The sequence below is a fragment of the Perognathus longimembris genome, chromosome 14, assembly GCF_023159225.1.
Source record: "Perognathus longimembris pacificus isolate PPM17 chromosome 14, ASM2315922v1, whole genome shotgun sequence".
NCBI lineage: Eukaryota > Metazoa > Chordata > Mammalia > Rodentia > Heteromyidae > Perognathus > Perognathus longimembris.
Window position 1 is genome coordinate 25393129 of NC_063174.1, and position 22525 is coordinate 25415653.

The following is a 22525-nucleotide window of genomic DNA, read 5'->3' on the forward strand; positions in this document are numbered from 1 at the left end:
TTTACTTAATGTTGATTTATTTAAATGTAAGTAGTATTTAAATGTAAGTAAGACAGCACAGAGTTAGGTAGATCTTAAAACTTTCTCTCATACCTATAGAATGGTCAGGAATTATAAAGCTAGAACAAACATTTCCCCATCAGTTTAGATTTTTAACCAGAGAGCTTTAAACTAATATAGAACACCTATCACCCAGGTCTAGTGAAATGGCTCTGGTCAGAAATTGAAACAATGAGAGGGGATGGCTAGCTGCTGACATGCAAATAAAAATGGATTGGGGCCAAGACAACTTGGATGTTTTCCAGGGATGTGTTTTATTATCCCTGTGAGTATGAGGGGAGTGCCAGGAAAGGCAGGTGGGGGCGGGGGAGAGGGAGAAAGAGAGAGGAGAGGGAGAGGAAGGGAAGGAAAGAGGAAGGAGAGAAGGAGAGGGAAAGGGAGAGTAAGAGAGTGAGAGGATGTGTGTGAGTATGAGAGAGAGAGAGAGAGAGAAAGAATCTTTCCAAGACATGGGCCAACAGGACTTCTTGGAGTAATGAGGGCCCTGCGGAGAAGCTCTGAAAGTATCACCAGGTTTGAATCACTAGGTGTTGTTACCACATTTACACTTTTTGGGGGGGTAGTCTTGCCATTTGTACTCTGTATTCTACACTTCCTAAGCAAGTGCTCTTATCACTCCCCCCTGCTTTAGATAGGATCTTGAACTTTTCCCCAGGTTCTCCTCACACTGTGGTCATCCCACCTCTGCCTCCAGTACCTTAACCTGATAGTTGGTTTTTATTTTATTTTTTTTTTGTGCCAGTCTTGGGGCTGGATCAAGGCCTGGGTGTTTTCCTGATCTTTTTTTTTTTTTGCTTAAAGCTAACACTCTACCACTTCTCTACTTCTGGCTTTCTTGGTGCTTAACTGGAGAAAAGAGTCCCATGGACTTTCCTGCCCATGCTGGCTTCAAACTAGGATGCTCAGATCTAGGATTACCGGTAGAGCCACCAGTTCCTGGCCTGATAGATTATTTTTCTTCCTAATATTTTATTTTAGAGCAGTTTTGAGAACAATTATAAAGTAGTATAAAGAATTCCCATATACTCCATACTCAACCTCTTATTAATATCTTCCTTTGTCATATTTGTTATGACCAATGAACCAATATTGCCACAGTACTATTGATGAAGTACATATGCTATTCAGATTTTTACTATTTATTTAATGTTCCAGAATCCTACCTGGGGCACTCTATTACATTTAGCCTTAGGCTCCTTTGGCTGTAGTCCTTGATTTTGATGGTCATGACAGTTTTGAGGAGTACTGGTCCTATAGTAGTAGTAGTAGCTAGGATTACAGTCAAGAGCCACTGATACGCAGCTCATCCTTTCCTTTTTAGTATCTTCTCTGGTATAGCTCATTTGATGATAGACAAGAGACCTCCAAACCTTGCTTCTCTGGGGATTCTCTCTTTGATCTTGTGTCAAAGAGAAAGCCTGCTTGGGGCTTTGATGATAAAAGCTTTGCAAGCTGTACATTTCCTCTTGGAACTTGCCTCTGCTGGTTGCAGTGTTTGTGTTAAACAGTGCCTACGAACCATTGTAGGCTACTTCCTCTTGTTTATGTTTTGTAATTCATAAAAGTATAGTCTTTTTTCTTTATTGTCATTACCTTTAATTTCTGAGTTAGAGCTGATTTACTTTGGAAATGTTTGACTTTGTTTTGACAAGCAACTTCTAATTTCTTTTCTCCTTCCTTGAATTTGTTTTTGGTGGTCATCCAATAAATCTGCTGAGTAGCTGTGAAGGTTTTCAAAAACAATTTACCTTAAGCCTTTGAAATCCTATTGGGAAAATATGGTAGGGCTGTCCTTGACCCTTCCTTGACCTCCACATAAGTGTTGCTATCACAGAAGAAGGACAGAAATTGTATTTCTTTCTACTCACTGATGTTTGTGTTCAAGACACTGCTTTAATGTGGCCATGCTCCCCCATGCTTGCGTGAAAGGCACCTGCCCCTCTGTTTATCGTGAGCAATACAGGTGTATCTCTCCTGACACAGGCTCCCCTCCCCTTTTCCTGCACAAGTTGTCTTTCAGCCAGTTTATTTTCTTGCTACAGTTTGACTGTACTCATCTCTGGCATGGAACTCTTAAGTTTATATGGACCAACTTCTTTGTTTCTTTTCTTATTTTAAACAACTCAAGGAAAGACCAATTACTTATTAGCAGGTCTAACCAAGTTTGATTTTTTTTTGTTTCGTGTTTGTTTGTTCATTAACTCATTTATTCATAAATTCAATAAACCTCTGTAGAAAATCTGCTTTGGAGAAATGTTAGTGGTAGGGAGACAATAATGAAGGCAGATGGCTCATCGATCCTAAGGAATCTAGGTTTTGTTTGGAAAAAGACACATTAAATATAATCATGAGCTTAACAATGAAGCTGCAGTCAGTGGTAGACTGAGTAGAGGATGGTTTAAACACTGTAGCTTGAATTCAGGTTTGTGAGAATACATTCTGTGATGCTTTCATGATGACAAGATCATCTAACAGCATTTCTCAAAGCATGTCCTCATTGACAAGTGCTGTATGATGTATGCACATGTTACACACATGTACATTCAAAAGGAAAGAGGTACAATTATAGTTAGTTTACTTTGGGGATCAGGAACCTGGGGGAAAAAGGTTACAAAAGCTTCCTTAAAGAAGTGATTTCCAGACTGAAGGCTAAGAGGGATTGTTTAGACAAGATGGAAAGGAGGAGCTTTATACAATGAACCCATGTGTGGAGTGGAGTCTTCTGGCTTTCCTTTAGCCTGGAAGAGCTTATTCATTCCAATGTATTGAGAGCTGTTCATGCCAGAAATAAAAACTTGTATAAGGAAAAATGGTATAATAAGCTTTTTTTTTTTTTTTTTTTTTTTTTTTTGCCAGTCCTGGGCCTTGGACTCAGGGCCTGAGCACTGTCCCTGGCTTCTTCTCGCTCAAGGCTAGCACTCTGCCACTTGAGCCACAGCACCACTTCTGGCGGTTTTCTGTATATGTGGTGCTGGGGAATCGAACCTAGGGCCTCGTGTATCCGAGGCAGGCACTCTTGCCACTAGGCCATATCCCCAGCCCATAATAAGCTTTTTATATATTTGTAGTACTAGGGATTGAAGCCAAGGCCTTTTGTTAGTTGAGCAAGTCCCTTGAGTCATGTCCCTAGTCCTTTTTATTTATATTTTATTTTTGAGATAGTATCTTACTCTTATAGCCCTGGATGACCTGAAACTGTGAACCTTTTACCTCTGCCTCTTTTGTAGCTGGGATTACAGGCATGAGCAACTACACTTGGCTATGAAATATTCTTTAAGATATAGGGAAATAGTTTTATTTTATGTTTTGAGATAATTTCTGCCTCTAGAGTTCATTTTTCCTCTTTATTTTAGTTGTTAATTGAGAAAACATTGGAACTCAGGCAATGGTGGCTCACACCTATACTCCTAGCTACTCAAGGGGCAGATAGTAGAAGGTTTGAGGACAGCTAGGGCATAAATTCAAGACTCCCATCTCAATTAATGGCTAGATATGGTACATGTGTGTATCTCATCCTGGCCTTGTGGGAATCATAGTCCAGGATGTCCCAGACAAGACCCTACTTGAAAAATGACAAAAGCATAAAAGAGCTGGGATCATGGCTCAAGTGGTAGAGTTCCTTTTTTTTTTTCTGGTCCTGGGGCTTGGGCTCAGGGCCTGAGCACTGTCCCTGGCTTCTTTTTGCTCAAGGCTAACACTTTACCACTTGAGCCACAGCACCATGTCCAGCCTTTTCTGTTTATGTAGTGCTGAGGAATCGAATCTAGGGCTTCAGCCCCGACAGAGTTCCTATCTAGCAAGTACATGGTGTATTTAAGCCCCAGTATGGGAAAAAAAAAAACAAAACAAACAACCCTACCTAATAAGAACATTAAATATAGAGAAACAGATTATGAGTTGCCCCCAAAAGATCATAATGTTGAACTTATCAACAGTCCTTCCTGAGTATCAAATTCTTGACTGTTACAGGATAAGATGAGATATTGTTTAAGGCTTCTTTCTACTTCAAGTTTTCACAAAAACTAACTTCCACATTTACCTCTGAGAAATAATTCTAGCAGCATTATTACTTGAAATGTTTTGCCCAAAATATTCAAAAGAATTACTTCTGTGAATACAGTTTTGAATTATATGAGGGTGTTTACAAAAATCTTTTTTTCTGAATAATTACTTACTGTCAAAGTGATATAAAGAGAGGTTACAGTTTCATATGTAAGGCAGTGGGTACATTTCTTGTACAATTTGTTAACTACTTCCTCACTCCTCCCCCCCCCAAAAAAAACCTTAATTATCAGTAATTGTCTTGTCATTTATTTTATATCAATTCACCAAATATACTATGCTTTGAGATAGAAATTTGTGCTCAAGGAGCACTCAATCTATCAGGTAGTTACTCTACTAACTGTAATCAGCTCAATGGGTAATTATGTATATGAATTTGTGTTTGAATCTGTTTCTGTTTAAGTTCCAAGCTTTAAAACTGTAATTTGGAACTAGAAAGAAAACTTTAGTACAGATGTTAGATTTTTTTGTGTTGGTCTGGGACTTGAACTCAGAACCTAGGTGCTATCCCTTAGCTTTTTTCACTCTAGGCTGGCACTGCTATCACTTGAGTCATACCTCTAGTTCTGGCTTTTTTTTTTTTTTTTTTGTAATTAGAAATCAGAGTCTCGTGGACTTTTCTGCTTAAGCTGGCTTTGGACTACAATCCTCAGATCTGAGCCTCCTGAGTAGCTAGGATTATAAGCAAGAACCATCAGCACCCAGTCTGGCCACATGTCTATAATGTATCTCTATGGACTACACCTGCCATTGGATAGAATAAGAGGCTTTCTTTAAATATGAGGATACTGCCGAGTACTGGTGGCTCACACCTAGCAACTCAGGAGGCTGAGATCTGAAGACTGTGGTTCAAAGCCAGCCTGGGTAGAAAAGTCTGTGAGACTCTTATCTCTAATTAACCACCAGAAAACTGGAAGTGACACTGTGGCTCCAACTGGTAAAGCACTAGCCTTGAGCAAAAGAGCTCAAGGACATCTGGCTCTAAGTTCAAGCCTCAACCACAACAACAAAAGATGAGGACATAGGAAACAAAAACCCTACTATTCTCATGTGTTTCAAAGGAATAATGAATCTAGCAACTATTGAGGTGAAAGATAGGACTGAAATACTGTTTTCATCAGTTATTTGTTATATAATTGTAGTTTCACTGTCTGAAAATGGAGTAAGAATTCTTCGGTCCACATACAAGTAGACCTTGTTGAGTAGATGGTCCACTTGTTTATTGATATTTCTGGGGCTGGAGTGGAGAGAAGCCAAAATCTGCACTGAAAAGTAATAAAGATCTTAGCTAGAGGTTACTAAGGGAAAAAATAACTACATACCATACAAACAAGGTTCTTTAAAATGGATCTTTTTTAAATTTTATTTATTTATTAATTTATTATTATGTTTTTGTTGGCAGTCCTGGGGCGTAGACTCAGGGCCTGAGCACTGTCCCCGGCTTCTTTTTTGCTCAAGGCTAGCACTCTATCTCTTGAGCCACAGCGCCACTTCCAGCTTTATTTCATATATGTGGTGCTGAGGAATCGAACCCAGGGCTTCATGTATACAAGGAGAGCACTTTACCGCTAGGCCATATTCCCAGCCCCTTTAATTTACTTATTAATTAAACAAAATTTTTTTGACAAGATGTTGTGCAAAAAGGGTACGGTTACATAGTAAGGCAGTGTGTACATTTCTTGTGATATCTTACACCCTGTTTTTCTTTCCCTTCCCTAGGTCAGGCAGACATATATACAATACACAATGCACCAAGAACATGTACAGTAGCCACGTGGCGCACACCAAAGAAAATTCGCCTAGTGCTTTAAATGTAATGTCGACATTAAACAATATTTTAAAACGGATCTTTAAACATGGTTACTTTCCCGGAGATTTCAGTTTTCATATACAATTAGGACAAAGACAAGGTACTACAATAGAATCCCAAAATGCAGTGGTATAAAACAAAACAAAACAAAACAAAAAACCAGTAACTGTTGGTGGCTCACTTCTGTAATCCCTGCTACTCAGGAGGCTGAGAGCGAGGATCACGGTTCAAAGCCAGCCCTGACGTTTTTCTCCAATTAACCATTAAAAAGCTGGAAATGAAGGTATGGATCAAATGGTAGAGTATTAATCTTGATCCAAAAAAAAAGGAAAAAAAGTGGTTTGTGATTTTGTTTTGTTCCTTCCCTCCTTCCTCCCCCCCTCCCCCACCTTTCCTACCTCTCCCAGCTGATCAACAGGCCGTTTTCAACTTTCTCATTCAAAAGCTAGGTTCTATCTGAAGCAGCATTCTGCATTTACCTCAACTACATAATTAAAGCAGATGGGCAGTGGAGGCATGGTTCAAGTGGTAGAGGATCTGCCTCATAAGCTTGAGTTTGAATCACAGTACTGCCAAAAAATGAAAATAAAAATGCAGATGGAGTCCAGGTGGAAGCAAAGGAGGAAGAAAGTAGAGGAGGCACAGCTGGGTACTTAAAGACCCAGGCTTATAATGCACATGACTGAGCCTAATATAGGGGTTTGAAAATTGACCACAGCTCTTCCCTCTGTTACACAACCAAGCCCTTTGCAATGTGACATAACAGCTTCTCCTATGAAAAGGACATACTTCCTCTGTAATGTCTTTCCCTTTCCTCTCTTCATCTTCCTGGCTGGACCTGTGTTGTGTTCATGCCAGACAAATGAGGCAGAGGTGATGTAGCAATTCACAGACTAGACCTTAAAGGTCTTCTACTCTCTTTCGTAGAATCCAGATTTCATGTGAACAAGTGAAAGAGTCCATGTGAATAACCGTAACCAGCTTACCAGAGGATGAGACCACGTGGAGCAGAGCCACCACCCTGAGCCCCGTCCACATCAATGATTCATAGAATTGTGAGCTAAGTGGTTCTTTGTCACAGGTTGGGGTTTCTGGGAAGCAGATGCTGAGACAGGAGTTAGGAATGAAAAATACCTGTGAAAGAGAAAAAAGGAAGGAAACTGTAGAGGCAAGAGATCAGGATATTCCAGACAAGTTTCTGTTAGTCCTGCTTGGCCTTCCAAAGCAATGACTGCCCGTTAAAGAATGTACAGGATAAAAAGGTACTATCTTTTTTGTTGTTGTTGTTAATCTTTCTTTCTTGTTGCTAGGATCATGGCACAGGCACCTAAAACAAAAGATAGATTAACAAGAGAAAAGCCTACACATTTATTGAATATGATTTTTTTGTGCTAGAAAAGTTTTTGGAACTGAAGACGCAAAGAAACAGAAAATGTGTCTTTACTGAAGTTTGACACAGTAGCAGACAGTCATGGAGAGAAGTAGAATTAGACGAAGTGGAAATAATAGTAATGGGTAGGAACTTAGCAAGACCCATTGATTGTCTTCTCTAACCCTGTGTCTTCAGAGATAATGACATTCAGGTTCAGTGAGGGCTTTAAACTTGCTAAGCAAGCCCTCTACAGGTTGAGCAATGTCCCTGTTGTTTTTTTGTTTTTGTTTTTGTTTTTTGTTTGAATTCTAGAGCTTGCATTTTCCTCTCAAGGCCAGATTTTTGCTGGTTAATACAAATTTCTCAGATTGGTCTGCCCCGACTTGAGAGTCTAATGCAAACAATTTCCCTCTTTTGGGTCAGATTACCTGAGTTTGAAACCTCTTGCCATTCACTGGCTGCGTGACCTGAGGCTATTCTCAGTTCCTGAGAGTCTCTAAGTATTCCTCCCTTATAATGCTTGCACCTGGGCTTTTTTGAGGCTTAATTGAGATAGAACATGTGGAGGGGATTTTTAAATTGTTAAGTACTTAACGGGTATAAGTTATTTTTAAATAAAATCTAACAAGCTCTTGCTTCAAACCTGATATACTAATTCTTCCCTTGGGACAGTCTGTCTAGTAATTAAAGTCAGTTTAGGAGCTTCTATGCATTCTTCACATAATTTGAGCTAGTTCCAGCTGGTTTGTAGAATTAATTGGTGACATTTCCTGTGCCAGAGGTACCTTTGAATTTTTCTTGCTGTATAAGTAGTGAAACTTACACAGCTTAGTAACTTGTCTTTCTTCAAGATATTTTGAAAAAAATAAATGTTATCTTTTGGGGTCTAAAAATAAAAGGAAATGATTATCATGTAGGTGAAAAATCATAACATAATTATGCAATGAAGAGGTTGATTTTTAGTTTGGAGTGCTACAATTTGGTTAGAAAATTTGGGTAGAGAATAGAGAACCAGTCTAGGAGAGAGCAAGGCCTAGGAGTAGTTCTGTGATTATTCTTTAGGTTCACTGTAAAACATTGTTTTGTTGGATATCACATATATTTACTGCAGGGAAATTGAAAGATATAAATTTTAAAAATCCCCAATCCACCACTTCTGGTACTTAGTTATCTATTGTTTATTTTGTGTGCAGTTCCCCACTGCTGTGTGCTGTCTTACCTCAGACATCGCATGACGTGCAGGTTCTATGTGTTTGGAATTCAGCCAGGGGATGGTGGAATGCCTGCTCTATGATGTTGGGGCCTCCACTGGCCGGACAACCAGCAGGAAGCCATAGATTGGGGGTGGGAGGCCTCTGGTAGTCTCTGTACTCAAAGGTCTTCCAAGTGAGTTGGGATGATCTCCGCTGGCATTTGTGCCAGAGTCATTGGGCCTCACCAGGAGATTTGGGCTAAGTTTTGAGAAATATTATTCCACAGGAGACTTCCAGAGACCAAGTATTCCAATGAACCACCTCTACTTTCAGCCCTTTGCTGACTAATTGGAGATAAGAACCTCCAAACTTTTCTGCCCTGGCTAGCTTTGAATCTTGATTCTCAGATCTCAGCCTCCTGCGTAGCTAGGATTACAGGTGTGAGCCACCAACACCAGACAAACATTGAGATCTTTACCCATCTTTATTTAAATATGTAATTAATCATGTTTCTCTCTTGTTTTATTCTTTAGGAATGCATAGTACTTTATTTGTGTTTGGCCATACCCCAGTTTACTTACCCAGTTATCCCACTGGTGATAATTAACTCTTGCCATGTTTTAAGTCCAATTGATTGACATGCACATGTAGTAAAGTTCACCTTTCTGAGTGGAAAGCTCTATAAATTGTAGAAAGTATATAGTCAGGGAACCAGTATGAAGTGTAGAATAGGTTTGCAGACTGATCTCTTATCTCCAGCCCCCAATCACCACTGATCTGTTTTTGTCTCTCAAGTTTGCCTTTTCTAAATGGCTAAGTTAATGCAGTTAGACATATGTAGTCTTTGGAGTCTGATTTCTTTCACTGAGTACAATGCAAGAGATTTATTCATGTCATTGCTGATAACAGTGTGTGGTTTCTTTTTGTTAATGATCGATATACCGTTGCATAGATTTGCCAGTTTTCACCCCTGTAAGACATTGGGTTATTCACAGCTTGGGGTGATGATACATAAATATGCTAGTATTAGGTGCTGGCTGCTTTATAGACATGGGGGTTGAATTTGGGGTCTCGGTACTCTCTGTTAGCTTTTATGTTCAAAGCTGGTGTTTTACACTTCAGACATACCTACCCTTCCATGTTTTTGTTTAGTTGGAGATAGAAGTCTCATGGCTTTTCTGCCTAGGGTTGACTTTAAACCTAATACTCAGATCTCAGTCTCCTGAGTAGCTATGATATGGGCATGAGCCCTCTGAGCTATCTCATTGGATTTTATTTGAGCCACTCTGATAGGTGTGTATAGTTTTTGTCTTCTATAAACAGTGTGACAATGAATGTCTGTATACACACATCCTTTGTGATTACGTGTGCATATACCTGCAAGTATAACTGAGTAGTCTTAGTGGTGGTTCAAATGGATAGGAAAAGTAATCTGATCAAGTATTGTTTAAATACCCTTCTCAGATGGTGGCACCACATGTACCACTTCCTAACAATTTCAGTAGGTGTTTTTACATGAAATTTTAGATGATTGCTGTGTATCTACTTTCCATTGTTTGGGTTGTATTGGGGAGGACTTCAGATGTTCAGGACAGAGCCTTCTTGAGTCTCAAAATGGATATTAGTCTTTGCTTGATTACCACTACTAATGACTGTGTTGCTTGTCTCCCTCTTGTTAACATAGAGTGCTTTCCTCCACAGGGCTCAAAGGGGCCACCTATGGAATTTAGTTAATCCTCATAAATCTCCTTCAGATGCTAGCCAGAAATTCAGGCACTCTGGTTGTTTGTTTGTTGGATTTTTTTTTTTGATGAATAACTTTCATTTTTTTAGAGCAGTTGTAGGTGCATGACAAAGTCAGTGGAAAGTAGAGTCCTCATGTACCCCACATCCTTTGGGCTCCCTTCCACGTATCCCCATGTCTCACCAGAATGGTGCATTTGTCACAACTGATGAATCAACACTGACACCTCATTATCTTTTGGTCGATGTGGGATGACACGTATCATTGTAGCACCATACAAAGCACTTTCACTGCCCTAAAAACCCTTACTGTGCACCCCCAACCTCCACCAACCTTTGATCTTTTTACTTTTTACTGTCTTCATGGTTTTGGGTTTTCAAAGAATGTCACATCGTTCTGTCCATAGCATTTTGAGACTGAGTTTTTTTCTTTCAGGAAAACATTTTTAAATTTCTTCCATGTCCTGCATGGCTTGATAGTCCGTTTTTTCTTCTTAGAACCAAATACTATTCCATTGTTTAGATATGTGGCATCTTACTTATTCATTTGCCTATTGTGTTAGTCAGCTTTCTGTTATGGCAGTAAATAAGGCAATAAACTTAAGAAGGAAAGATTTATTTTGACTCACGTTTTTTGAAGGTTTCGGTCTCTAACAGCGTTAAACATGTAGTAGGCTGTGTATTCATATGTGATAATGAAATAAATGAGTGAATAAATAATTGGGGTTCTGCATCACTGAGATATTGGCAAGATCTTAAGGCAGCCATGGCTAGAAGTTTGCCTTGGTCCTGGGCTATTTCTCTTCTCTACTGTCTTTGGACCTGTCTATGCATCCTTGTGCCAAGTGATGACTGCATTGCTTTCTATTATCAGGAACATACGCCCTCATTGCAAAGAATCCTTGCTTCCTCTGTCTGAAATTGCTCAAAGTGCAGCTTTAAAGTACAACATATCTAAAAATTGTCTTCTCATGGCTGTAGTTATAAAGCATGTGGGTCTTATTCTGTGAAATCCTGCTATAGCTGCCAGGAAATGCCTCTGCATGCTGCCATCAAGTGCCTTCTGTAAGCGCCTGGGTATCTGGGAGTGCTTTAAGAGGAAGAGAATGACTCCATTCTCAGACTTCTGTGGAGGTCTCTCCATCCTCCTCCCTCTGCTTGGGAGACATTCATCTTCATTGTCACCTTAGTTTTGGGGCTGGCTGGGTGAAAAATAAAAGATATTGTTTTGTAGGGGTTGCTATTTATCCAAGCCAGGTGTGTTTGTATGTGTATATGTGCATGTACATGCACATGTGTATATTGCATTAGGTAGTCAGATAATAGAACATACTCATATATTAGAATATATATTCTGATTAAGTCTCATTACTATTATTGAGGGTAAATAATTGGGAAAATGTGTCTAAAACAGATGAGATATATAATGTTCAGTACATACATGAACAATGTTCAACGTGAACAATTATTTGGAAAATACAATCCAAATCACAATGAGAGATTACTTCACACTCATTAGAATGGCTGTTATTAGAAAAGAAAGGCAAAAAAGAATTGGCATGATGTAGACAAATTAGAATCCTGTACATTACTCATAGGAATACAAAATATTTTGGCTACTGTTAAAAAGATTATGAGGCTAATTGATACAAGGAAGATGTTGCAAATAATTTATTTTATAAATCTTAAAAGAGATGTGATTTAAAGTCTTTATCTTTTCTTGTCCTTTTCTCCTGAACACTTAGATCCAAGTGACCAATGTAATGGCTTAAAAGTCTATAATTGTTAAGTGATTGATCACAGATGAAAAGATTAGTATCTACTGTTTACCACCATATTAAATAGAAGTGACCATGTATATTAACTTGCTTGAAGACATCTTTGACAAAAGAAGCAATACCTGTCATTTGTAAATTTTCTTGTTCTAAAGAAAGCCGTTATGTTCTATAGATATAAATTATGTAAATAAAAGTTATGTTATACCAAAAAAGATTATGAAGGTTTTTCAAATTAAATATAGAACTGCTAGATATAAAACCTCCACTTCTGGGTATACTCTAAATAATTGAAATCAGGAACTCAGATATTAAATATACTTAGGTTCATAACAGCATTATTCATAGTAGCTAAAAGGTACAATCCACCTAAGTGTTCACTGAGGGATGAAAAGTATAAATAAAGCATAATAAATACATACAAAATGTAAAATCTGAATACTCTGCAAAAAATTAGAAAATTTAGATTTATACTTGCATACTTGTGTTTCCTGATTTATAGCCCATCCCTGTACAAGCTTTCCTAGTTGTTTATGTACTTTATACTTATTGAAGTTTAACTTTTCAAATGCTAAGCTGTTTATTTACTCCTGGTTATCAAGTGTTAGCAGTGATCAACTATGAAATGTAAACATACCTAAGAAACTATCAGCTATTACCCATAATTTCACTTTCCTTTTTGTTTTCTCTTTAGCCATGGAAAGAATTTATCAAGTAGAATTACTACGTTGTGGAAGTGGTTTTATTCTGGAAACAAGGACCAGTACTGTAAGGCCCCAGTTATTTTTTCTTAATTCCCGAATCCTTTTTTTCACTCACAAGGTTACTAGAATATAACTGGATCAATAAACATGCCTGGTTCTAAAATGAAAAGTTGTGATAAAGCAGTGGTTGAAATGAAGACTATAGCGGTGATGCAAAAGATTAAACCTACATTCAGAAAAATGTAAAAATGCAAAGCAAGATACGAAGATGACTATAGTTTACAACGGAATAAATGTTGCATCAGAAATTACAATTTGTTATGTTTTGGGAGATGTAAATAAAGTCTTGCTCTTTTGTTTTACTGTTATGCTTGTGATCATGTGTACAAATCCTGATACAGTCATTAACTATCTTCACCTTAATGTCTGAGAGTCTCAAAAAATCAACACAAGTTTTATTAAGGTAGCCTTTTTTTTTTGTCTTGTGCCATTCCTGAGGCTTGAATTGAGGGCTTGGGTACTGTTCCTGAGCTTTTTTGCTCAAGGCTAACATGCTACCACTCGAGCCACAGCTCCACTTCCAGCTTTTTGGTGATTAGTCCGAGATAAGAGTCTCACAGAAGCCAGATGCCAGTGGCTCATCCTGTAACCCTAGCTACTCAGGAGACTGAGATCTGAAGATCATGGTTCGAAGTCAGCCTGAGTAGGAAAGTCCATGAGACTTTTATCTCCAAAAAATACCCAGAAAAATCTAGAAGTTGCACTGTGGCTCTAATGTATGATATATGTCATACATTAGAATGTATTATATAATCATATATACATAGTATACATGATAGTATACATAGTATACTATCATAGTATACATGATATATATCAAAATAAGAATATAAAAATGCAAAAAAGATGCATACGTTTCTTCCATCCAAGTACTAACCAGGCCCGACCCTGCTTAGCTTCCAAGATCAGACGAGATTGGGGACATTCAGTGTGGTATGGCCATAGACAGACACATACATTTCTATCTAATTTATCTCCACGTCTAAAATCAAAGTGAAGTAGCAATAAATACAGACTTAGCATTTGTCAAGCTCTTTTCTAAGTATTTAGTGTGTATTATTTTACTCCTTTCAACACCGACAATGAGAGTTTCCACAATTACCTCCAATTACAGCTGAGGAAGTAAAGCCAGAACAGGGTCAAGGAATTTTCCAGATGTCACACAGTAAGTTGTGAAGGCAAATCAAATTCAGGCCAACCAGAGAGACTGCCCCTTAATCTCTGCCCCTCTCATCCTATCACAGCAGCATGTAAGACCTCACTAAGAAAATACTTGCCCTTCCCCCTTCCCCCTTCCCCCAGGGCCAAGGAGACAGCTAACTGAAGGTAGTCCACTACTGCATAGCTCTCACCTTCTCTCTTTGACAAGCTCTGACCTTTGAGAAGGCCTGAGGCCTCTGAGTAGGGAGGAATAGATTTGTCCAAATTGCCTATGATTGGACTCAGACTGTTAAGCATTGATGTGTGCCCAGCATGAGCACACTTTGGCATAAGCTTAATTTTTAAATTACAGTGTGAGCATTTAATTTTATATTGGCTGATACACAGTAAATGAAGCAAGGGGATGCCAGCTGGTTTCCAGAGAGACAGGAAACTTGAAAGTCGACAAAGTCATTTCTTCCTCCCATTTGTTGAAGTATACAGGTGATCAGCCCTGACATGCCATTTGAATACCTCCATCTCTGGAGGACAGGTGAGGCAGGAGAGAGAGCTTTGTGGAAGCCAGGAAATGCTATGGACATTTGCCATGGGGAGATAATGGTTATTTCTATGTTATGCTGTGATTTCAGGGTTTCTCATCCCAATCAATGAGGCACAGGGAAATGAGCCCAGTTATCATATTGTAGGGTACCTTACCTGACAGGTGCCATCACTGGTGAAAGAGACAGCTCTGTTTGTTGTGCTAATGTTGAAAAGTGGTAGGAATTAAGAACTTAAATGAAAAGGTTCTGCACTAAGAGTTGCTATGCTTTTGAGAACATGGCTAACATTATTAAACAAATAAGAACTCAATGTTAATTATCTGTAAAAATTACATGCTTATTTTTTTTCTGCAAAGGACACACAACTAAGGCATTCAAATCCTACCAAGTTTTACAGGTAAAATGCAGCAGAATTTGGTATGAAATGGAGAAAATCAAATGTCAAAGTTAAAACTTCTCTGTCAGATAGGCCAATAATTCTCAGAGATCAGTTGTTTAGAATGAGGAATCAAGGGGATATGGCCTAGTGGCAAGAGTGCCTGCCTCATATACATGAGGCTCTGGGTTCGATTCCCCAGCACCACATATACAGAAAATGGCCAGAAGTGGTGCTGTGGCTCAAGTGGCAGAGTGCTGGCCTTGAGCAAAAAGAAGCCAGGGACAGTGCTCAGGCCCTGAGTCCAAGCCCCAGGACTGGCAAAAAAAAGAATGAGGAATCAACCACTGGCTTAGGAGGTCTTCTCTTTTCCTTTTTTTTTTTTTTTTTTTTTTTGCTAGTCCTGGGCCTTGGACTCAGGGCCTGAGCACTGTCCCTGGCTTCTCTTTGCTCAAGGCTAGCACTCTGCCACTTGAGTCACAGCGCCACTTCTGGCCATTTTCTGTATATGTGGTGCTGGGGAATCGAACCCAGGGCTTCAAGTATACGAGGCAAGCGCTCTTGCCACTAGGCCGTATTCCCAGCCCTCTCTTTTACTTTTGAATTCTCAAAAGTTAAAGATAATTGACACCTCTTCCCATGTAATAGTAAGACATCTTGAGAAAGACAGCTCTCTATTTTACTTTAAGCTTTAAAAAAATGTTATGTTTAGGTAGATCCAGATCATTTCTGCTGTTTTTGTTATTGTTAAATGCTAAAACACTGAGAAATGCTGAAATTGATACTTGCACTGTAAAAGAAAATTCATAAATATAGGTGATGAAACTGTTAACGATGAAGAAGGCTGGGTTTCAGGACACAAAATACTTATGAGGCTAAGACTCACATGTTAACTGTGTTTAAGTACTGTCATCAGAAAAGGGTGGAGGTTTCAATCTCTGGGTGGACATCTAAATCACTTTCCCATAAGTGACTGCCACAGTACAGGTCACAAGCAGCCATTTAATGACGCTGACTGGGTGAGTCAACTATGGGTGATTTCCTGGCATGGGTCTCAGTAGAAACCTGTTCCCTTCTACAAGCAGGACATGTCTTATATCTATATTATAACAAAGAATATTCTTAAAGCATTTAGGTTGCTGGTTTGTGAATCAAAATATTATTGGGAACAGAAAATATATGGTTGATTAAATATCTTCCTACTTAAGAAAATTTGGTATTTCTCCAGGTTTTCAATTGTTATCAAGTTTCTTTGCTATCTTCACACCCTTACTTTAGGTCATGAAAATGGTGCTTCTGTATATGTGGAAGGTGTACCAACATTAACAACACATTCAGCTATTTCCCAGCATGGTCCCCCCAGCTTTCTACTTTCTATGAAAATCAGAGATCCACACATGCAAAGCACTACGGGGGTCCCCCAAGAAGGAAAGTCTCACAAGGTGGCAGTTTTAAAAAAGGATTTACTTTAACATAGCAGGATAAAGTAGGGATAAGTACAAAAAGAGAACATTTCTTGCTCCCCGCCCAGGAAATGGGAGTAAAGGATTCAATATGCTGGCTCCTATCTGTAGACTCGATACTTTTTTAAATTAATTAATTAATTAATTGTCAAAGTGATGTACAGAGGGGTTACGGTTTCATATGTAAGGCAGTGAGTACATTTCTTATCCAACTTGTTACTTCCTCCCTCATTTTTCTCCCACCTTCCCCTTCCTTCCCCCCATGAGTTATACGATTGGTTAACAACATATTGTTTTCTAAGTATTGCTGTTGCATTGGTTCATCTTTTACCCTTTATCTCTCCATTTTAATGTTCTCCTTCCCTTCCCTAGTTCTGATAAATGTATTTACAATATCCAGGGTACCGAAATAAGTAACAATGACATCGGGGTAAAACCCTAGGGAAGAAAGACAAAAGAAAAAGGCATAATTTCACATGGTACATTGAACATACAATAATGATAAGCTACTTATTTCCATAACTTGGAGTTCATTTTGCTTAGCATCATCTTATGTGTTCATATATACATAGCTATTGAGCTATTGTGATCTTCCACTAGGACTATCCTAGACATTTATTAATTATTACCAATGAGGGAAACCATAGAGTCTATGTTTCTTTGTGTCTGGCTCACTTCACTTTGTATGATTTTTTTCCAAGTCTTTCTATTTTCTTAATTTCTAAGCAAGGAAAATCATGGGGCTATGTCTAACGACCACTAATTCCGAAAGATTTTCTTTTTTTAAAAATTTTCTCCAGACATATTTCACATGGTCATAACTTTATGATTTTATTTTATACTACTCATTAATCAAGAGGGATTAAATCTATCTTGTCAACTGATCTGTTTTAAATAGTGACTCTTCAATGACTACTCCTTGTTGAGTTAATCCTTTGAGTTTGTGATCAGCTGCCAAGAATACCTTATTAAAGCTGACTTTTATCTGGTTAACTTTGTTGAGAAACTCTACCTGTGCTCACACAGCCAGTAGAAACTGCTCTGGTAATGATGTAATATTGAGTGTACTTTAGAATTTAGCATTTGGGGCTGGGAATATGGCCTAGTGGCAAAAGTGCTTGCCTCTTATACATGAAGCCCTGGGTTCGATTCCCCAGCACCACATATATAGAAAATGTCTAGAAGTGGTGCTGTGGCTCAAGCGGCAGAGTATCCTTGAGCAAAAAGAAGCCAGAGACAGTGCTCAGGCCCTGAGTCCAAGCCCAGGACTGGCAAAAAAAAGAGAAAAAAAATAGAATTTAGTATTTATATACTTTATTCTCAATAAATGTATACCTGGTTTCAGATCGTTGGAAGTGAGGTGTTTTAGCAATTCTTTAATAGCTTTTATTTCCAACTACTGGAGATTGAAAAAAGAATCCCATTGTTCACTAAGTCTGAGTTGCAGCAATTATGCAGACAATACCATAATTAATCACACAGTATTTACTTCTCCTAAAAAGATAACTGTTGACCCAAATAACTTGTATTATCCATCTTAAAATTGACACATAACTGGAATTTCTAGAATATAGAGTGTCCAAGTAAGTCAGAATTTTCAGTAATCAGTGAAATCTGTTAATATGTCTTGCATATTAAATAGGACATTTTAATATAAAAAATTATTGTTTGTCTGAAGTTCTATTTTAACCAGTTGTTATGTTTTTTTTTATTTGCCAAATCTGGCAATCCTAAAATGAATGTATCACATTGTGATAAATAATAGAATTCATAGTAAAGGTAACCAAACACTCTTAAAATAGGAAAAATAAAGAAGAAATGTGACTTCTCTTCTAACAGTGTGGAAAACTAGACAGCCTGAACTGTCTTGAACCAATCATACACACTAGATAAGATATTTTTTCCTCTAAGTGTTGCTGAGCTGTCAAGAATGTAAGCAACTTTAAAAGCTCAAAAGTAAAGGGAAAATGAGAATCTGAGTTGTAAATTGAGCAATTTTTTTTCTCCAAGGACAACAACTAAATCCTGGTGACCTTGAGCCTCAGATCTTATGGGCTGTGGGTGTGGGGGCAGGAGATGAAACACAGGGCCCATAATTGGTAGAAAGTCCAATAGGAACCACTTGCAGGTACCTTGAGCCTAGAAGACTAAGTCATTAGTTTAAGAGTAAACAACATACCTCACAAAATAGGATCATTTAAAAACAACAATGATTTGTCTGGCACTGGAAAGAATATCAGGGTCATACCAGGTCAGCCTGTTACTGGAGAGAAGGGGCAAACATCTCAGATTTCCCAAGGATTCACATTCACAAGCCAGTCTTCATGAAAGTTTGTAGTCCAAAGTTATATTACTTATATATCTTGAAAACCTCAGGTCAAAATTATTTTAAATGATCCATGTTACTAATTACATCAAATCCTTAGCTCAAGCAAATACAACCCCTTACTAAGGAAACCTCTCTCTGTGAAGCATGGTGGCTTATGTCCATAATTCCAGTAATGGGAGGTAGTGATCAGGAGGGTTATGGTTTGGGGTCTGGCGGGTCCTGTCCATAATCCCAGTAATTTGGGATGCAATGATCCCGAGGATTGCACTTTGAGGCAGCTTGGGCAAAAAGATAGTGAAACCTCCATCTCAACCTATTAGCTCAGTGAGATAATACCTGCTTGTGGTCTTAGCTAGGGTAGAAGGACTAAGTAGGAGGATAGTAGTTGAGATGGACCAGGCATAAACATAAGATTGCATATAAAAAAAATAGCTAACGAGCTGGGTGCTGGTAGCTCACATCTGTAATGTTAGCTACTACAGAGGCTTAGATGTGAGGATCCCAGTTCAAAGGCAGCTTGGCAGGAAACTTCATGAGATTATTTTTGTTGTTGTTGTTGTTACCAGTCCTGGGGCTTGAACTCGGGGCCTGAGCACTGTCCCTGGCTTCTTTTTAGCTCAAGGCTAGTGTAATGGGTCCTCCTCCAAGGGAGGGGACCACAATGTAATGGGGTCCGAGGGTGGGGGGGAATCCCTCATCCCTCCAAGAGTCCACTACTCAGAGACAGTTTCAAGTAAAAAGATGGATTTATTGGGGAAGTAAAAAGTATACTGACCGGCCAGTGCTGCAGCCCAGACTGGGGAGCTGGGACCACGTGCCCTGGGCCACCCTCAGGGTCGGGTTATAAAGGCAAACACCACACGCAGGTGGCCAATGAGGTTACAATACTTACAGAGGCATGCCAGGTCACACGCAGGTGGCCAATGGAGTTACAATCTGCCTATAGCAACTGAACCAACCTATCATGTTAGTTAGGCTTGGCGCATGGATTTGGCAGGGCTCACATGATGTAAGTGGATACGCCTACTCAGGGGAGGGCACAGCTTTAACCTTGAATGTTCTACTACTCAGGTGGTCAAGCAGTTTACACAATCTTATCACAGCGAAGGGGAACTTCCCTGGATAGGGTGGGGGAGATCTTAGTGAAGATGGAGTGGGCTTCTGCTCTCTTTAATCTGAGATGGAGTCAATCTGACATGCCTCTACAGCCAATGATGGCGCTGGCCAGATCTGACCTCCATATTACAGCTAGTACTCTACCACTTGAGCCACAGAACCACTTCTGGCTTTTTCTATATATGTGGTGCTCAGGAATTGAACCCAGGGCTCCATGTATGTGAGGCAAGTACTTTACCACTGTTAGGTCCTCTCCCTGAGGGCTCCATGTAGATACCCCCACCTCATTAAGTCTCCACCTGGGTAACCTGTAGACCTGGAGGCAGTTACCTCCCTTTTCCCTGAGGTCACATCCTAATCCACCTGGCCACACCCCTTGCCCCTGCCCTAGATATAAGGCAGGGCTGGGTGGGGGTCGCTTTCTCTCTCTCCCTTCTCTCGGGCCATGGATCATCTCGGCCACAGGCCAGCAGTTCAGTAATAAACTTTCTCTCCTGCCTGAATACCGCGTGGCGTTCTCCTTTACCGGCTACCTACTTTAAAACCTAACAACCTCTAAGCCATATTCGTATCTCCAATTAGTCAACAAAGATCTGGAAGTGGAGCTGTGGTCCATGAAGTAGAGTGGGGGTTCGCTACAATGAAACAGGGTTCCCCCCAAGGGAGGGGATTCCTGGTTCCCCCAAGAGTCCACCACACAGTCTCCAGCTACAAGGTGACAAAAAGACAGTTTTATTGGGGAAGTAAAAAGTGAACAAAAAGTGAACCGACAGGCCTTGGTCGCAGCCCGGACTCGGGAGCCGAAACTGCCAACCACGTGTGGAGCCCAGACTCGGGAGCTGGGCTTGTACACACCTGGGCGGCCCAGACTCGGGAGCTGGGACCGCCCCCGTGTGGCCTTCCAGCCTGGTTATAAGGCAAACATCACAGACAAACTTGTCACACGCAGGTGACCAATGAAGATACAACACTTACAGAGCATGCTAGGCCGCACGCAGGTGGCCAATAGAGTTACAGTCTGTCTCATAATATTCATTTGAACTAACCTATCATTCTAGTTAGAATTGACGCATGGATTTGGCGGGGCTCACATGATGCAGGCGGATATGCCTATTCATAGCTGGTTTCCTTGAAGCTCCCAAGCCTCAGGTGGTTAATCTACATAACTTATCATAATAAAGAGGAGGACACAGGTTCCCTTGAAGCTCCCAGGCCTCAGGTAGTCAATCTACATAGTAAAGGGAGCTTCCCTGAATAGGGTGGGGGAGGGCTTAGTGGAGATGGAGTTGGCTTCTGCTCTAATCTGAGCTGGAGTCAACCTGAAGTCCCTCCACAGCTATTGATGGCACTGGGCAGATCTGGCCTCCCCACTACATTCCCCCGTTTTTTTCTTGTACATGAAAATCAAATCATTGATTTCTCTAAGAGCTTTTTGCCTAGACTGTAACATGGTTTCATCCACAGGTTTCTGGGGAGAGCAAGCATGATACAAGAGCCAGTGTGATGTCACTGCTGCTCTTAGGCTTGTACCCAGAAAGAACCTGGTCATCTATGAGGTCCACCCCCAGGACAGCTACAGGTGTTCTCACCTGTTTTAAGTCTCCATCCAGTTACCTAGGTAACTGGCATACCTCCTCTGAGGTCGCACCCTAGTTCATCTGGACACCCTAATACACTTGGATACACCTCCCACTCCAAGCATTTCCTGGGAGTGACTCTGTAGCCTGCCACGCATGTTTTTCTCAACTCCAGTTAACTTAGAGGAGTGGGAAGGTTACCACAGGAAGAATGTCTCCCCAGTATCTTAGATTTACTACCCACTATCACAGATGACTGGCAAGTTCCTGCCCAGTAGAAAGACATGGGCATTTAGAAAGGCATGCTTATAAACCATTCTTTTAGGACCTCCCGGCTCCAGTTAACTTTTGATAGGCCAAACACAGGTGACTCTGAGATCTGACACTGTCTCTGCCATCCAAGCAGTGGCTTGCTGCCTCTGGATGCTCCATTTGTCCCAGGAGTGACTTTTCCACTCAGAGGTAAATGCACCTTTGGCATTTCTCTTGGTCCGTCACTGGACTTGGACTCAGGGCTTGAGTGCTGTCCCTCAGCTCTCCAGCTCAAGACTAGCACTCTACCACTTTGAGCCTCAAAGCAACTCACAGCTCTGTTCCCAGCACTCTGCTGGCTGAGTAGAGACGAAGACTCTCACAGGGACCTTTCTCTGCCCGGGCTGGCTTTGAACCGCAGATTTCAGATCAGTGAGTCATATAAGAGGCCACTTTACTCCAATTAAAGCAACAAGGTGGTCCACACAGAAATAGTTTTTAAGTATGCTCTTACCTGGAACTTGCTAAGGAATCACCTGTCCTGTGTGGGTCTGTTGAAAACTGTTACAAAAATGCCTATAGACAGACTGGAAATGCATTTTTGATTTTAAAGTCTTTTCCTCAGTTCCTCTTTTGACAATGTAATAAACCTCCAAAAATTTGGTAATGCTCAAACTCCGAGTTCCATCTTAAACTCGTCCATTCTTACTCTTTATCAAAGTCACAAGAATATTACTAGTTCAAATGTTTTACAAATGTCCATTTTAGTGGGTCATCACCAGATTGCACCACCTTCCACTTGTCCTCCTTGGTCAGGTTAGCTGCTTTGACGTGGGAAGCGTGGATCCAGGTCCTTAGGCCATCTACCTTGACAGCAGTCGGAGCGGTCAGGACTACAGTGTAGGGGCCTTTCCAGCGAGGCTCCAAGGA

At 40.1% G+C, this 22525-nt stretch overlaps 1 long non-coding RNA gene across 1 annotated transcript; it reads right to left on the bottom strand.

The window, feature by feature from the left end:
• Positions 1-1340: 1340 nt before the first annotated feature.
• On the bottom strand, positions 1341-22470 carry LOC125363398. The gene is made up of 5 exons (XR_007213223.1): positions 22332-22470; positions 20534-20541; positions 18341-18346; positions 15488-15491; positions 1341-1351 (listed from the first exon to the last, which is right to left on the bottom strand). It is a non-coding gene; the product is annotated as an uncharacterized LOC125363398 (long non-coding RNA).
• Between the last annotated feature and the right edge of the window lie 55 nt (positions 22471-22525).